Raw genomic sequence first — 16,721 nt, 5'->3', positions numbered from 1 at the left:
TCCCACGAGAAATGTCTGACACTACCCTCCTAACCAAAAAGATGGCCTGCCTCTCACTGGCAGACCAAAGACCAAAGAAGAGGAGGTAGAGGAAACAACACATCCAGAGGGATAGCAAGATCTCCTGGTAGGACATGCACGGCCTGGTGACTGCTGCCCAGGACATGTACCCTCCACAATCCCCCCTCTTCTCTGTTCCTATGGCTGTTCCCATCATTGCTCATGCTAACTCTGCTACTGCCCAGCTTCTTCCTAACATTCCCAACACATACCACTGGAGATTCTATGCTAAGAAAACCTACGTTGGATAGAATAAAGCTATAGGAACCCAGGACTGTCCACTTGAACGATGTCAGACCAGGATTGAGATCCCTCTACACCCAGACTCCGTCTCCACTGTCCCCAGCACTTTCCTCTGCTTTCATACTGAAACACAGGTGAATGTCTCCAGGAGGTCTCCACATATGGAGGTTGCAGATATTGGAGCTGCAGAATGGAATCTGTCAATCAAGGTGGCACTATGCTCATCAACCTTAAAACTCATTTTCACCTTTCCATCAGTGATCCATGGGATGAATGTTGGTGAATTGGAGTCATGGGTAAACTTTACACCAATGGCTATGGAAATATCCCATAGTTGACCTAAATATTTCCCATGAACTTGTTCCTGCCTCCAAATCAGTCTTTATTCATGCTAACATTATCCAACAGGAAAATCAGTCTCAGAAGGAACTCAGAGCTACTCTCTCCTGGCTATAGTACATCCGTTGCACAGCTGACCTCCCCTTAACCACTCACCCCAACTCCTCCCAATTCTTTCTCAGAGCTTCTCTCTCCAAACCATTATTCGCAGCCAATAACACTTCCTTCCACGACCTCTATGGACCCTTAAGCACAAGGAAAGAACAGGACATTCCTCTTTTTGACCTACCCCCACTGCTTTGTCTCAAAGGGTCCTCATCAAAACCCCATTCTACATGTGTCAGTGACATCACCATCACCACATCAGATGTGTTTACCCTCTTGCCCACCTCTGGTGGAAAGACACAACAGATGCCTGTATTAAGCCCACTTTTCAAGGTTTCTGCACCCCTGTGATAATTATAACCCAGGTTTATCTCTACCGACCTGAAGAACTCTCCTTGCAGATAGGAGGAAGCCAGAAGAAGAGAAAGATCGTATTCCCTCTACTCATTTTACTAGGCATTGCTGTCTGACTGTGTGCAACAGGAATGTCTGGAACACCTGTTGTCCAAACAATCTAGCCAGCGACTTCCAGGACAAGCTTGACCAGGCAATGTTTTCCAATAAAGAGAGCCTTTAGTCTCCTCAACACCAGACAACCTCCTTAGCAGAACTTGCTCTTCAAAACCAAAGAACCCTGTACTTACTGACTGCTGAACAGGGAGGGACTTGCGTTTTGCTGGGGGAAGGAATGTTGCTTCTCTGTCAATGAATCTGAGCTGGTACAAGATATACAAATGCTCAAAGAGCACCTGGGAAAATTCCAGGCATGCTATGTTCCCAACACTCCTTCCCCTTGGTACTCTAACTCCTTTATATCTTGGGTTCTTCCCCTCCTTGGCCTCACACTAGCGATTATAGCCTTACTTATCTTGGTACCTGTCTCATTTCGTTTTAAAAGGAGCAGATGAGTAGGATTGCTAAAATCATTAGCAATCAGGTCTTGGTTCAGTATCAAAATGTTCATAACTTAGGAGACAGTTATTATAATGATACATCTCCCTCATAAAAGAAAAAGCAGGTGTTATGGGGTGGTGAGTGGTTATAGGTACCCTGATTCCTGGTCAAGACTGGTTGAATCCCCAGAAGACCCTAAAATGGAGGTAGGCACATACCCTGCCTCCCAGATCATGGCATCACTAGATGCAATCCACCCCATAAACACCTCTAGGGAGATTTGAGACAGAACAAGTCACATAGAGCAATGCTCCAAGCCTCTCCTCCATAGATGAAGACATGCCCATAGGTTATGTGCGCTCAAGACAGATCAGTTGTAGAGATAGGACCATTTCCTCCAAATATGTAGATGAGGTCTGACCCATCCAAAAAACACTGTATTTAAAGGTTGGTTCAGAAGTAATGGTGTGCAGGAATTATTCCATTGTCTGAGAACTTCTGTCATAACAGCTGTAACACTGCCAATTGGAGGAGAGTTCTGCTCTCCCTGAAATTGCCACCAGAATCTCCCCAGCACGGGTCATTACCTAGTCAGTCTTCTGCTGGCTCACCAGGCCAGAGCAAAGGAAGCAGCAGGCAGTGGCAGAAAGGAGAAGGACCTGAAGATGTAGGCAGCAAAAGCTGCTACCTTTTCCTGTCTGAGTTTTCTCCACCTAACCTGAACCTATGCACCTATCTTGTTTCCTGAAACCATTTGCTTCAAAAATTGTTTTGCAGAGACACTGCCGGAACCTGAAGGAAACAGACCGGATAAACAGTTCTCTGCACCCAAATCCCGTGGGAGGGAGAGCTAAACCTTCAGAGAGGCAGACACGCCTGGGAAACCAGAAGAGACTGCACTCTGCACACACATCTCAGAAGCCAGAGGAAAACACCAAACGCCATCTGGAACCCTAGTGCACGGAAGCTCCCAGAAAGGGCGGCGCAGATCTTCCTGGTTGCTGCCGCCGCAGAGAGCTCATGGGCAGCACCCCGCGAGCAAACTTGAGCCCCGGGACCACAGGTAAGACCAACTCTTCTGCTGCAAGTGACCTGCCTGGTGAACCCAAGACACAGGCCCACACGGACAGCTGAAGACCTGTAGAGAGGAAAAACTACACGCCCAAAAGCAGAACACTCTGTCCCCATAACTGGCTGAAACTAAACAGGACAACAGGTCTACAGCACTCCTGACACACAGGCTAATAGGACAGTCTAGCCACTGTCAGAAATAGCAGAACAAAGTAACACTAGAGATAATATGATGGCGAGAGGCAAGCGCAGGGAACCAAGCAACAGAAATCAAGATTACATGGCATCATCGGAGCCCAATTCTCCCACCAAAATAAACATGGAATATCCAAACACACCAGAAAAGCAAGATCTAGTTTCAAAATCATATTTGATCATGATGCTGGAGGACTTCAAGAAAGACATAAAGAACTCCCTTAGGAAACAAGTAGAAGCCTACAGAGAGGAATCGCAAAAATCCCTGAAAGAATTCCAGGAAAACACAATCAAACAGTTGAAGGAATTAAAAATGGAAATAGAACCAATCAAGAAAGAACACATGGAAACAACCCTGGATATAGAAAACCAAAAGAAGAGACAAGGAGCTGTAGATACAAGCTTCACCAACAGAATACAAGAGATGGAAGAGAGAATCTCGGGAGCAGAAGATTCCATAGAAATCATTGACTCAACTGTCAAAGATAATGTAAAGCAGAAAAAGCTACTGGTCCAAAACATACACGAAATCCAGGACTCAATGAGAAGATCAAACCTAAGGATGATAGGTATAGAAGAGAGTGAAGACTCCCAGCTCAAAGGACCAGTAAATATCTTCAACAGAATCATAGAAGAAAACTTCCCTAACCTAAAAAAAGAGATACCCATAGGCATACAAGAAGCCTACAGAACTCCAAATAAATTGGACCAGAAAAGAAAAACCTCCCGTCACATAATAGTCAAAACACCAAATGCACAAAATAAAGAAAGAATATTAAAAGCAGTAAGGGGAAAAGGTCAAGTAACATATAAAGGCAGACCTATCAGAATCACACCAGACTTTTCGCCAGAAACTATGAGGGCCAGAAGATCCTGGACAGATGTCATACCGACCCTAAGAGAACACAAATGCCAGCCCAGGTTACTGTATCCTGCAAAACTCTCAATTAACACAGATGGAGAAACCAAGATATTCCATGACAAAACCAAATTTACACAATATCTTTCTACAAATCCAGCACTACAAAGGATAATAAATGGTAAAGCCCAACATAAGGAGGCAAGCTATACCCTAGAAGAAGCAAGAAACTAATCGTCTTGGCAACAAAACAAAGAGAAGAAAAGCACACAAACATAACCTCACATCCAAATATGAATATTACAGGAAGCAATAATCACTATTTCTTAATATCTCTCAACATCAATGGCCTCAACTCCCCAATAAAAAGACATAGATTAAGAAACTGGATACGCAACAAGGACCCTGCATTCTGCTGCCTACAGGAAACACACCTCAGAGACAAAGACACACACTACCTCAGAGTGAAAGCCTGGAAAACAACTTTCCAAGAAAATGGTCAGAAGAAGCAAGCTGGAGTAGCCATTCTAATATCAAATAAAATCAATTTTCAACTAAAACTCATCAAAAAAGATAAGGAAGGACACTTCATATTCATCAAAGGAAAAATCCACCAAGATGAACTCTCAATCCTAAATATCTATGCCCCAAATACAAGGGCACCTACATACGTAAAAGAAACCTTAATAAAGCTCAAAACACGCCTTGCACCTCACACAATAATAGTGGGAGATTTCAACACCCCACTCTCATCAATGGACAGATCATGGAAACAGAAATTAAACAGAGACGTACACAGACTAAGAGAAGTCATGAGCCAAATGGACTTAACGGATATTTATAGAACATTCTATCCTAAAGCAAAAGGATATACCTTCTTCTCTGCTCCTCATGGAACTTTCTCCAAAACTGACCATATAGTTGGTCAAAAAACGGGCCTCAACAGGTACAGAAAGATAGAAATAATCCCATGCGTGCTATCAGACCACCTCGGGCTAAAACTCATCTTCAATAACATTAAGGGAAGAATGCCCACATATACGTGGAAATTGAACAATGCTCTACTCAATGATAACCTAGTCAAGGAAGAAATAAAGAAAGAAATGAAAGACTTTTTAGAATTTAATGAAAATGAAGGTACAACATACCCAAACTTATGTGACACAATGAAAGCTGTGCTAAGAGGAAAACTCATAGCGCTGAGTGCCTGCAGAAAGAAACAGGAAAGAGCATATGTCAGCAGCTTGACAGCACACCTAAAAGCTCTAGAGCAAAAAGAAGCAAATACACCGAGGAGGAGTAGAGAGGCAGTAAATAATCAAACTCAGAGCTAAAATCAACCAAGTAGAAACAAAAAGGACCATAGAAAGAATCAACAGAACCAAAAGTTGGTTCTTTGAGAAAATCAACAAGATAGATAAACCCTTAGCCAGACTAACGAGAGGACACAGAGAGTGTATCCAAATTAACAAAATCAGAAATGAAAAGGGAGACATAACTACAGATTCAGAGGAAATTCAAAAAATCATCAGATCTTACTATAAAGCCTATATTCAACAAAACTTGAAAATCTGCAGGAAATGGACAATTTCCTAGACAGATACCAGGTACCGAAGTTAAATTAGGAACAGATAAACAATTGAAACAACCCCATAACTCCAAAGGAAATAGGAGCAATCATTAAAGGTCTCCCAACCAAAAAGAGCCCAGGTGCAGACGGGTTTAGTGCAGAATTCTATCAGACCTTCACAGAAGACCTCGTACCAATATTATCCAAACTATTCCACAAAATTGAAACAGATGGGGCACTACAGAATTCCTTCTATGAAGCCACAATTACTCTTATACCTAAACCACGCAAAGACCCAACAAAGAAAGAGAACTTCAGACCAATTTCCCTTATGAATATCGACGCAAAAATACTAAATAAAATTCTGGCAAACCGAATCCAAGAGCACATCAAAACAATCATCCACCATGATCAAGTAGGCTTCATCCCAGGCATGCAGGGATGGTTTAATATACGGAAAACCATCAACGTGATCCATTATATAAACAAACTGAAAGAACAAAACCACATGATCGTTTCATTAGATGCTGAGAAATCATTTGACAAAATTCAACACCCCTTCATGATAAAAGTCCTGGAAAGAATAGGAATTCAAGGCCCATACCTAAACATAGTAAAAGCCATATACAGCAAACCAGTTGCTAACATTAAACTAAATGGAGAGAAACTTGAAGCAATCCCACTAAAATTAGGGACTAGACAAGGCTGCCCACTCTCTCCCTACTTATTCAATATAGTTCTTGAAGTTTCTAGCCAGAGCAATCAGACAACAAAAGGAGGTCAAGGGGATACAGATGGGAAAAGAAGAAGTCAAAACATCACTATTTGCAGATGATATGATAGTTTATTTAAGTGATCCCAAAAGTTCCACCAGAGAACTACTAAAGCTGATAAACAACTTCAGCAAAGTGGCTGGGTATAAAATTAACTCAAATAAACCAGTAGCCTTCCTCTACACAAAAGAGAAACAAGCAGAGAAAGAAATTAGGGAAACGACACCCTTCATAATAGACCCAAATAATATAAAGGACCTCGGTGTGACTTTAACCAAGCAAGTAAAAGATCTGTACAATAAGAACTTCAAGACACTGAAGAAAGAAATTGAAGAAGACCTCAGAAGATGGAAAGATCTCCCATGCTCATGGATTGGCAGGATTAATATAGTAAAAATGGCCATTTTACCAAAAGCAATCTACAGATTCAATGCAATCCCCATCAAAATACCAATCCAATTCTTCAAAGAGTTAGACAGAAAAATTTGTAAATTCATCTGGAATAACAAAAAACCCAGGATAGCTAAAACTATCCTCAACAATAAAAGGACTTCAGGGGGAATCACTATCCCTGAACTCAAGCAGTATTACAGAGCAATAGTGATAAAAACTGCATGGTATTGGTACAGAGACAGACAGATAGACCAATGGAATAGAATTGAAGAGCCAGAAATGAACCCACACACCTATGGTCACTTGATTTTTGACAAAGGAGCCAAAACCATCCAATGGAAAGCTTAAGTCCAAGTGGATCAAGGACCTCCACATCAAACCAGACACACTCAAACTAATAGAAGAAAAACTAGGGAAGCATCTGGAACACATGGGCACTGGAAAAAATTTCCTGAACAAAACACCAATGGCTTATGCTCTAAGGTCAAGAATCGACAAATGGGATCTCATAAAACTGCAAAGCTTCTGTAAGGCAAAGGACACTGTGGTTAGGACATATCGGCAACCAACAGATTGGGAAAAGATCTTTACCAATCCTATAACAGATAGAGGCCTTATATCCAAAATATACAAAGAATTCAAGAAGTTAGACCGCAGGGAGACAAATAACCCTATTAAAAAATGGGGTTCAGATGTAAACAAAGATTTCACAGCTGAGGAATGCTGAATGGCTGAGAACCACCTAAAGAAATGTTCAACATCTTTAGTCATAAGGGAAATGCAAATCAAAACAACCCTGAGATTTCACCTCACACCAGTGAGAATGGCTAAGATCAAAAACTCAGGTGACAGCAGATGCTGGCGAGGATGCGGAGAAAGAGGAACACTCCTCCATTGTTGGTGGGATTGCAGACTGGTACAACCATTCTGGAAATCAGTCTGGATGTTCCTCAGAAAATTGGACATTGAACTGCCTGAGGATCCAGCTATACCTCTCTTGGGCATATACCCCAAAGATGCCCCAACATATAAAAAAGGCACGTGCTCCACTATGTTCATAGCAGCCTTATTTATAATAGCCAGAAGCTGGAAAGAACCCAGATGCCCTTCAACAGAGGAATGGATACAGAAAATGTGGTACATCTACACAATGGAATATTACTCAGCTATCAAAAACAACGGCTTTATGAAATTCGTAGGCAAATGTTTGGAACTGGAAAATATCATCCTGAGTGAGCTAACCCAATCACAGAAAGATAAACATGGTATGCACTCACTGATAAGTGGCTATTAGCCCAAATGCTTGAATTACCCTAGATGCCTAGAACAAATGAAACTCAAGAAGGATGATCAAAATGTGAATGCTTCACTCCTTCTTTAAAAGGGGAACAAGAATACCCTTGGCAGGGAAGAGAGAGGCAAAGATTAAAACAGAGACTGAAGAAACACCCATTCAGAGCCTGCCCCACATGTGGCCCATACATATACAGCCACCCAATTAGACAAGATGGATGAAGCAAAGAAGTGCAGGCTGACAGGAGCCGGATGTAGATCGCTCCTGAGAGACACAGCCAGAATACAGCAAATACAGAGGCGAATGCCGGCAGCAAACCACTGAACTGAGAATAGGACCCCTGTTGAAGGAATCAGAGAAAGAACTGGAAGAGCTTGAAGGGGCTCGAGACCCCATATGTACAACAATGCCAAGCAACCAGTGCTTCCAGGGACTAAGCCACTACCTAAAGACTATACATGGACTAACCCTGGACTCTGACCTCATAGATAGCAATTAATATCCTAGTAAGAGCACCAGTGGAAGGGGAAGCCCTGGGTCCTGCTAAGACTGAACCCCCAGTGAACTAGACTGTTGGGGGGAGGTTGGCAATGCGGGGAGGGTAGGGAGGGGGACACTCATAAAGAAGGGGAGGGGGCAGGGGGATGTTTGCCCGGAAACCGGGAAAGGGAATAACACTTGAAATGTATATAAGAAATACTCAAGTTAATAAAAAGAAAAAAAAAGTGAAAAAAATTGTTTTGCAGCTTTTTACTCTAAAGTAGTTTCTGTCATTGCAACTGAAGTGTGCTTCTTGCATGCAGCAAAATGATGGATCATTTTTACATATCCAGTGTGCTAGTCTATGTCTTTTATTGGGGAACTGAATCCATTGATGTTCAGAAATTTAAAAAATATGTTAAAATCGTTGTTTCCTTGTATTTTTGTTATTAGAGGTGGAATTATGTTTGTGTGGCTCTCCTCTTTTGTGGTTGTTGCCAGAAGACTACTTTCTTGCTTTATCTAGGGTATAGTTTTCCTCCTTGTGTTGGAATTTTCCATTTATTATCCTTTGTAGGGATGGATTTGTGGAAACATATTGTGTAAATTTGGTTTTGTCATGGAATATCTTGGCTTCTCTATCTATGATAATTAAGAATTTTGCTAGCTATAGTAGCCTAGACTGGCATTGTATTCTATTAGGGTCTATATTGAATCTACCCAGGATCTTCTGGCTTTCAAAGTCTCTGGTGAGAAGTCTGGTGTAACTCTTATAGGTCTACCTATATATGTTACTTGACTTTTTGCCTTACTGCTATTAATATTCATTCTCTGTTTTGTTCATTTGATATTTTGACTATTAAGCGACAGGTGGTATTTCTTTTCTGGTCCAATCTATTTGGAGTGTTTTATGCTTCTTGGATGTTTATAGCCATCTTTGTCATTAGGTTAGGGAAATTTTCTTCTATGATTTTTGGTGACATTTACTGACTCTTTAATTTTGGAGTTGTCGCTCTCTTCAATACCTATTATCCTTAGGTTTTACCCTCTCATTGTGTTCTGGCTTTTCTGGAAGGTTTTGATTAGGAGGTTTTTGCATTTCACATGTTCTGTGATGGTTGTGTCAATGTGTTCTATGGTATCTTCTGCCCCAGAAATACTTTCTGATATCTGTTGCTGATGCTTGTATGTATGACTCCTGATCTCTTTCCCAGGGTATCTATCTCCAGGGTTGTCTCCCTTTGTCATCTCTTATTGTTGCTTTTTCCATTTTTAGATTCTGGATAACTCCTTTACCTGTTTGGTTGTGTTTTCCTGTAATTCTTTAAGGGACTTTTGTGTCTCCTCTTTAACGGCTTCTACTTATTTACCTGTGTTGCCCTTTATTTCTTTAAGGGGGTTATTTATGTCCTTCTTAAACTCCTCTATCATCATCATGAGATGAGATTTTAAATCCAAACCTTGCTTTTCCAGTGTGTTTGGGTATTTAGCATTTGCTTTGTTGGGAGAACTGGGCTCCAATGATGACAAGTAGTCTTGGTTTCAGTTGCTTAGGTTCCTGTGCTTGCTTTTTGCTATCTGGTTGTTTCTGGTTATTAGCTGGTCTTGCTTTCTCTGACAGCTGCTTGACCCTCCTATATGCCTGGGTGTCAGTACTCCTGGAGATCTACTTTCTTGAAGTGAAATCTGGATATAGATAGTTGTGTCAGAGTGCTCCTGGGTTCTTGTGTTCTGAGGGCTCTAGCCAGGTCTCTCAGAGCAGAAATGGTGGTCTTACATCTGCTCTCAGGTGTGTCAGAGCTCCTAGAGACTGGCTTTTAGCTCTCAGCACAAGCAGAGACAGTGACCTCAAGAAATTCTTAGGCAAATGGATGGAACTAGAAAATATTCTGAGTGAGAAAACTCAATCACAACAAAAAAACACATATGGTAAGCATTCACTGATAAACAGATTTATTAGACAAAATGCTTGAGTATACCCAAGTTACAATCCACAGACCACATGAGCCTCAAGAAATTGGAACATCAAAGAGTGGATGCTTTAATCTTTCTTAGAATGGAAAACAAAATATATACAGAAAAAGTGTGGAACAGAAACTGAGAGAAAGTTCATTCAGAGATGGCTGTACTTGGAGGTCCATATAATGTCACCAAACCCAGACAATATTGAGGATGCCAATAAGTACATGCTGACAGAAACCTGATATAGCTGTCTCCTGAGAGGTTCTGCCAGAGTCTGAGAAATGCAGAGTCAGATGCTCTCAACCAAACATTGGACTGAAAAGAGTGCCCAAAAATGAGGAGATAGAAAAGGGACAGAGGGAGCTGAAGGGGTTTTCAACTCCATAGGATGAACAAAAATTTCAAATAACCAGAAACCCAAAGCTCCCAGAGAATAAACCACCAAGCAAATAGTGCACATGGAGGGACCAATGGCTCCAGCCACATATGTAGCAGAGGATGGTCTTATAGGGCATCAATGAGTGGAGAGGCCCTTGACCATGTGGAGGCTCAATGCTCCTTCGTAGGGGAATGCCAGAGCAGGGACATAGGTGGGAGTGGATGGGTGCTTGGGGGTACATTCTCAAAGAGGCCAGGGAAGGGGGAAGGGGATAGAGGGATTCCAGAGGGGAAACCAGGATAAAGGATGGTGTTTGAAATGTAACTAAAGAAAATATCCAATTTAAGGAAACCAATAAAAAAGGGCAGGGGTTAAAAAATATCTGTGCAGTGTAACTTCATACAAAATGAAATAAAAATCCAAGTATATCAGTAGTCACATGAGTGACTACATAGGTGAGGAAATATATTTCTCTGTATCTTTGAGCTCTTCTGGAAAAGGCACTGGCTGACGTGATGTGAGAAGATCATGGTAAGAAGTGAGATAGTTCAACTTGACCTTGATGAGCATTTTACTGTAGACAAATCCCTGGGGTCAGATCTGTACCTCAGTAGCAGAAAGGTTCAAAAGGGAAATTAACTGAATATGTTGGCACATATCAGCCATCATATTACTTGCAAAGTCAAAGGGATTGTAAGTTTTAGGACCTCAATTCTTTAATAAGAAATGTTTATTTCATTTTTAATAAATAAATGAATAAATTAAAAAATCCTCAGGTGACAACAGATGCTGGTGCAAATGTGGAGAAGAATGAACAATGCTCCACTCTTCGTGGGGTTGCAATGGGTAAAACCACTCTGGAAATCAGTCTCAAGGTTCCTTAGAAGACTGGAAATTGTACGACCTAAAGATCCAGCTATACCACTTCTGAGTATATACCAAAAATATGCTCCAAAATATAAACAATGACAGATAATCATTTATGTTCAAAGCAGCCTTGTTTATAATATCCAGAAGCTGGAAAGAACCAAGATGTCCATCAACAGAGGGATGGATACAGAAAATGGTACATTTACACAATAGATTACTACTCAAATGTTTCAATCCATATTTGAAGGGGGAACAAAAATATTCATAGGCAAAAATACAGGATCAACATATGGAAAAGAGGCTTGAGGAATGGCATTTCAAAGACTGCTCTACTTGGGGAACCAGCCTATACACATACAGCAACTAAACCTAGACATCATTGCTGATGCCAAGAAGTGCATTCTGACAGGAGGCTCATATAGCTGATTCCCGAGAAGCTCTGCCAGAGCATGACAAATACAGATGTGAATGCTAGCTGGAAACCATTGAGCTGAGAATGAGATCCCCACTGGAAGAGTTGAAGAAAGGATTGAAAGAGGTCAAAGAGATTGCAACACAATAACGACAATAACAACCAACCAGAGCTCCCAGGGACTAAGCCACAATCCAAAGAGTACACATGGACAGATAAATGGCTCCAGCTGTCTAAGTAGCAAAGAATGACCCTTTCGAACCAATGGGAGGAGAAGCCTTCATAGGGCCAAGGCAGGAACCCGTGTATAGGGAAATTTCAGGGTGGCAAGGCAAGAAGTGTTGGTAGAAGGGTAGGGGAACCCGCTCATTGAAGTAAGGGGAAAATTGTTGGGATTGGGAGTTTATTGACAGGAAACCAAGAAAGAAAATAGCATTTGAAATGTAAATAATATAATCCCCAATAAAGCAAGAAATGGAAGGTAAAAACAGAAGGGAAAAGGGAGATAGAACAAACTAACAAAAATACGTGATGGCGTTTGAAAAAATCTTCAAATCGTACTACAAAAGCCTATATGCAACAAAATTATAAAATCTGAATGAATGAACAATTTTCAAGACAGATAACAAGGTATCAAAGTTAAATAAGGATCAGATAAACTATCTACATAATTCCATAACACCTAAAGAAATAGAAGTAGTCAATAAAAGTCCACACACACACACACACTCACCACTCCAAAACAAAACAAAACAAACAAACAAATAAAAAAACCCAAAACCCAGTGCAAGATTGATTAAGTGCTAAGTTCTATCAAACATTTATAGAAAACCTAAAACCAATACACTTCCAACTATTCCACAAAGTAGAAACGGAAGGAATACTACCCAATTCCTTCTGTGAAGCCACAATTACTTTTATGACTCAACCACAAAAAGACCCAACAATGATAGAAAACCAGACAAATTTCCTTTATGAACATGGATGCAAAAAGACTCAATAAAATTCTCACAAACTGAATGCAAGAACACATGAAAATGATGATCCATCTTGATCAAGTACAATTCATGTGAGGGGTGAAAAGATGGTTCAATATATGTAAATCTATCAACGTAATACACTATATATACAAACTCAAGGAAAAAAATCACATGATCATTTCATTAGATGCTGAGAAAGCATTTGACAAAATTCAACACCCCTTCATGATCAAAGTATTGGAAAGATTGGGAATTTAAGGCCCATAATTTAACATATTAAAAGCAATATACAGCAAACCAATAGTCAACATCAAAATAAATGGAGAGAAACTTGAAGGAATCCCACTAAAATCAGAGACTAGACAAAGCTGCCCACTCTTTCTCTGCCTATTCAAAATAGTACTCTAATTCCTAGCCACAGCAATGAGACAACAAATTTGGGTAAAACGGATATAAATTGGAAGGAAGGAGTTGAAATATCACTATCTACAGATAACATGATAGTATACTTAAGTGACTCCAAAAGTACCACCAGAAAACTCCTAACCTCATAAAAATTTTCAGCAATATGGCTGGATATAAAATTAATTCAAACATATCAGTTGCCTTCCTCTACTCAAAGGATAAACAGGTTTAGAAAGAAATGATGGAAATGACACCCTTTACAATACCCACAAATAATATAAAATACATTGGTGTGATGCTATCCAAGACAGTGAAAGATCTGAATGACAAGAAATTCAGGTATGTGGGAAAGAAATAGAAGAAGATCTCAGAAGATGGAAAGATATCCCATGCTCAATGATTGGCAGAATTAATATTGTAAAAATGGTCAACTTGCTGAAAGTAAACTATATTTTCAATGCAATTCCCATCAAAATTGCAACTGAATTCTTCATAAAATTTTAAAGAGCAATGTGCAAATATATTTGGAAAAAAATACCCAGGATAGCAAAAAAATATTGTCAACAATAAAAGAACTTCAGCTGTAATCACCATCCCTGACCTCAAGCTGTATTACAGTGCAGTTGGAAAAATTTGCCATGGTATTAGTACAGAAACTATATCAAGGAAATTAAATTGAAGACCCAGAAATGAACTCAAATACCTATAATCACTTGATCTTTCACAAGTGAGCTAAAACCATCCAGTAGAAAAAAAGACAGCATTTTCAACAAATGGTGCTGGCTCAACTGGATGTCAGCATGTAGAAGAATGCAAATTAATCAATTCTTATCACCTTGTAAAAAACTAAAGTCCAACTGGATCAAGGACCACCACATCAAAACTGATACACTCAAAGTAATAGAATAAAAAGTGGGGGAGAATCTCAATCACATAGGCACTGGGGAAAATTTCCTGAACAAAACACAAATGGTTTATGCTCTAAGATCAAAAATCAAAAATAGGACCTCATAAAACTGCAAAGCTTCTGTAAGTCAAAGGACACTGTCATTAGAACAAAACGCCAATGAAGAGATTGGGAAAAAAATCTTCACCAATCCAACATCTCATAGAAGGCTTACATTTTATATACAAAGAACTCAAGATGATAGACTCCATAGGGTCAAATGACCTATTAAAATATGGGTTGAAGAGCTAAGCAAAGAATTCTCAGCTGAGAAATATTGAATGGTGGAGAAGTACCTAAAGAAAAATTGAATACCCTTAGTCATCAGGGAAAGAAAAATCAAAACAAGCCTGAGATTCCACTTCACAACAGTCAGAATTTCTTAGTACAAAAACTCAGATAATAGCAGATGTGGGCAAGGATGTGGTGAAAGAGGAACACTCCTCCATTGTTGGTGGAATTGCAAGATGGTACAACCACTGTGGAAATCAGTCTGGAAGTTTATCAAAAACCTAGACATTCTACTAACTGACAATCCAGCTACACCACTTCTGGGCATATACCCAAATGATGCTCTAGCATAACACAAAGATACAAGCTCCACTGTATTCATAGTAGCCTTATTTATAATAGCCAGAAGCTGGAAATAACCCATATGCCCTTCAACAGAGGAATGGAAACAGAAAATGTGGTACATCTACACAATGGAATACTACTTATCTATCAAAAACAATGATTTCATGAAATTCCTAGGAAAATGGGTGGAACTAGAAATTATCATCCTTGGTGAGGTAACACATTCACAAAACACACATGTTACACACTCACTGATAAGTTGATATTAGTCCAAAAGTTCAGATTAGCCAAGATACAATCCACAGTCCACATGAAGTTGAAGAATAGGGACAACCAAACTGTGAATGCCTCCCTCCTTCTTATAAGGGGGAACAAAAATATTCATAGGAGGAGATATGGAGACAGAGTTTGGAGCAGAGACTGAAGCATTGGCTATTCAGAGCTTGCCCCAGCTTGGGATCCAGACCTTATACATACAGCCACCAAACACAGATGATCTTGCTAATGTCAAAAGTGCATTCAGATAGGAGCTTGATATAGCTGTCTCCTGTGAAGCTCTGCCAAAGCATGACAAATACAGAGAAGAATGCTAGCAGTGAATCATTGAACTGAAAATGGGTCCCCATTGGAGGAGTTAGAGAAAAGATTGAAAGAGCTGAAGGGTCTTGAAACCTCATATGAATGAAAATACCAACCAATCACAGCTCTGATGCACTAAAGCACCACCCATAGTATACACATAGACAGCCCCATGACACTAACTGCACATCTAGCAGAGATTGCCCTTGTTGGACACCAGTATGATGAGAAGACCTTGGCCTGCTGGATCTGCTAATGTAGGGAGCTTTCACTGTGGTGAGGCAGGAAGCAGTGCATTCCTGGGAGGGGATACACTCATAGAAGAAAGGGGAAAAGGGGAAAGGTCTATGAATGGTAATTCCTGAAAGGGGATAACATTTGAAATGTAAATTAAAAAATCTAGTAAAAAATCCAATAAAAGTAAAAACAAAAGAGCTACAAAGAATGGTATGAATTATTTTACAAACTAATTATTTATGCTTTCTTCCTTCCATAAGGTTATTTTACCAATAATTTGTTAACAGATCCCACAAAGGATTTTTTAAATTACTAAACATGTCCACAATTCCTTGCAAGCATTTGAGTGACATATGATCTATATACTCCCTCCAAGGAAGAAAAAGTAATCAGGGAAAAGTAAAGCATATATTTTGACTTTAAAATTCAATTTGAAATGCTAGAGTTTGTAGATTTTAATTTTAAATCATTTTCCTCCTTAATATTATCTTCTATCAACAGCCATTGAGGTCAGCATAATCAAAGCCTCAGTCGCTGAGTTTAAGATAGTGTGCTACAAGTGCTCTGTCTTCATTCTGATCATGAGTAGTCTTTGTACCATTATTTCTGTGACCTGGAACCATGTAGTATATCTGTATGGCAAAATCACCATTGATTTTCCACCAAACTTTCCAGTTCAGAATGAAACCCTGATAAAGAAACACAGCACTTACGCATTTAAAGCTACTGACAACTACCCTGTCACTCATTGTAGTGATTATGTTCCTCTTTGAGATCAGGTCATTGAAAGTTCAGAGCAATGTGAAAGCCCAGCATCCTTCTATACAGGATGATGATGTGTCCATAAATGAGAGTTCTGGTGTTTGAAAAAAGTCCCATGAGACTCCATGATAAAATTTCCTACACCCACACAGTACTTCTGTAATTATGCACTTATTCAAAATAAAATATCACATTGATTTTGAGGGTATGTCCAAAGCTTTTATCTTCTTCCTGTTGAATGTGTTGCCTTCCTTAAAGGTATTCAAATCCTAAATTCTGCATTCCAAGATGGTGTGTTTAAGCATAAATCAAAAAGCGAAACATAGGTTAGAGATTT

The 16,721-nt window shown here is 39.8% G+C and overlaps 1 pseudogene; it reads left to right on the top strand.

Moving 5' to 3' along the window:
* Positions 1-16,489, top strand: part of LOC100362249 (hypothetical) — a 109,146-nt pseudogene extending 92,657 nt beyond the window's left edge.
* Positions 16,490-16,721: the final 232 nt, after the last annotated feature.

The sequence above is a fragment of the Rattus norvegicus genome, chromosome X, assembly GCF_021556685.1.
Source record: "Rattus norvegicus strain SHRSP/BbbUtx chromosome X, alternate assembly SHRSP_T2T, whole genome shotgun sequence".
NCBI lineage: Eukaryota > Metazoa > Chordata > Mammalia > Rodentia > Muridae > Rattus > Rattus norvegicus.
Note: the sequence above shows the minus strand (reverse complement) of the source record. Positions and strands in the feature narration are given on the sequence as shown.